The following is a 2727-nucleotide window of genomic DNA, read 5'->3' on the forward strand; positions in this document are numbered from 1 at the left end:
GTATGTATGGATCACTTGGGTTGTTACCAACATCTGGTGAAAATTTCATGTCATTAGCACCTCTAGTAATATATTTACTGAGGAAAATGGTGACGTGTTCTATACTTATTTTACCCGCTGTATTTAAAGCTCAACATTAGCATGACAATCAGGCCCATAATGAATGTATGTAAACCTCTGACTGAAACTTTAGAAATGATGAGAGTAGCACATATGGTCCCAAAGAAATGTGTAAATTATTTTTTTGTTTATGGAACAGCATAATTGTTATTTTGTTCTGCACTGAGACTTAATTCTAACAGATTAGAAGTGAACCGAAGGCACATATGAACAGCATATTGGGAGTGCGCTCGGGCCTCAGCTGAAAGAAAGCAGGAGGTTTTATTATCCCACTGTCTTGCCATGAGAATGCTATACACAAATGAGTTTAAAAGAAAAAAATGTAGTAAAGAAAATAGTGAGAGAAGAAATTTGAGTGAATGAAGCTGAGAATCAAAGGGGGAGGTCGATAGGAAGAGGAAGCAATCAGCCGCTCGGTCCCAATCATCCGTTTCTCTTTTTCACTAAAGCTCTAATCCCAGCTCCACATTTGGACACATTAAGTTGCCTAAATTATTTCATAAGCGTCTCAGCCCTCACCACCAGCGAAGGCGCAATGCAAGGGAATGATGTAAAAGGCACTGATTAGACCTAATTATGAATCCTGATTAAGGCTTTTAATTAGTCGAGCCAGCACTTCAGCTGGAGAGGGCGGCAGAGATGGAGAAAACAGCAGGAGAGAAGGGAGGAGGAGGAGAGCTTTGGGGATATAAAGGGAAAGTGGAAAAGTCTGCGAAGGGAGTTGACGTAAGGTATAAAGTTAAAGAATGCAACTAAGAATATGAGGAGGGTAGAATAATAGGGAATTAACAGAATTCATTTGAGTAATTTAATACTGAAAGGCTGAGTGGTCAGAAATAGAGCGGGTTGGTAAAATGCTATAAAAAGGGCATTCCACTTATACAGTAAACATCTTGGAAGAGCATTAATCACTTGACTTATTCATATTGGCTGTCATCCAAAAAACAATAAAACATTTATGTTGTTTTAAGCTTTTTGACATAATTTTACAACTCAAACAGAAAGGACAACTTAAGGTTTACCATGTGTAATTTTTAAGTTTGTAATCTTCGACCTGTATCATCTCAATAATCTAGGTACAAAAATTTAACAAGGTTGAGTCAGGTTGTCTAAATGGACTCTTCTTTGTTGAAATGTTTCATCTTTTATCCAAAAGACTTCTTCAGTCATAGGAGTTGCAGGTAATCTCAGCCTTAGAAGTGGTGCCTTCGCATATTGGATAAGCAAGTTTACCGATCACACCTGAAACTGGTTGTTCACATGGAAAAGGAGGACCATCAGCATAACAATTGATACTTAGGACCCTGATGGTCGGGCTGGGTCATACTACAGCATTATCAGAAGGAGACCTTCCCCCGTTTAACAGGCCTTTTTTTCTTCACAAAAATGTCTTCCTTTATTCATCTCTTAAACCAATGTTCCTCTCTATCAAGGATGAGAACATCTTTGTCCTTGAATGATGATTGGCCAGTAGATGAGTGTAAACTACAGAGTCCTGGCCTGTAGATGAGTGTAAACTACAGAGTCCTGGCCTGTAGATGAGTGTAAACTACAGAGTCCTGGCCTGTAGATGAGTGTAAACTGCAGAGCCCTGGACTGTAGATGAGTGTAAACTGTAGAGACCTGGCCTGTAGATGAGTGTAAACTGTAGAGACCTGGCCTGTAGATGAGTGTAAACTGCAGAGCCCTGGCCTGTAGATGAGTGTAAACTGCAGAGTCCTGGACTGTAGATGAGTGTAAACTGCAGAGTCCTGGCCTGTAGATGAGTGTAAACTGCAGAGCCCTGGACTGTAGATGAGTGTAAACTGCAGAGTCCTGGACTGTATATGAGTGTAAACTGCAAAACCGTGGCCTGTAGATGAGTGTAAACTGCAGAGTCCTGGACTGTAGATGAGTGTAAACTGCAAAACCGTGGCCTGTAGATGAGTGTAAACTGCAGAGTCCTGGATTGTAGATGAATGTAAACTGGAGAGTCCTGGATTGTAGATGAATGTAAACTGCAGAGTCCTGGATTGTAAATGAATGTAAACTGCAGAGTCCTGGCCTGTAGATGAGTGTAAACTGCAGAGTCCTGGATTGTAGATGAATGTAAACTGGAGAGTCCTGGATTGTAGATGAATGTAAACTGCAGAGTCCTGGATTGTAGATGAATGTAAACTGCAGAGTCCTGGATTGTAGATGAATGTAAACTGCAGAATCCTGGACTGTAGATGAGTGTAAGCTGCAGAGTCCTGGACTGTAGCTGAGTGTAAACTGCAGATTCCTGGATTGCAGATGAGTGTAAACTGCAGAATCCTGGACTGTAGATGAGTGTAAACTGCAGAGTCCTGGATTGTAGATTAATGTAAACTGCAGAGTCCTGGCCTGTAGGTGAGTGTAAACTGCAGAGTCCTGGATTGTAGATGAGTGTAAACTGTTGAGTCCTGGATTGTAGATGAGTGTAGACTGTAGAGTCCTGGATTGTAGATGAGTGTAAACTGCAGAGTCCTGGATTGTAGATGAGTGTAAACTGCAGAGTCCTGGATTGTAGATGAGCGTAAACTGCAGAGTCCTGGATTGTAGATGAGCGTAAACTGCAGAGTCCTGGATTGTAGATGAGCGTAAACT

Source organism: Austrofundulus limnaeus, unplaced genomic scaffold (genome assembly GCF_001266775.1).
Source record: "Austrofundulus limnaeus strain Quisiro unplaced genomic scaffold, Austrofundulus_limnaeus-1.0 Scaffold213, whole genome shotgun sequence".
In the NCBI taxonomy this organism is placed as follows: domain Eukaryota; kingdom Metazoa; phylum Chordata; class Actinopteri; order Cyprinodontiformes; family Rivulidae; genus Austrofundulus; species Austrofundulus limnaeus.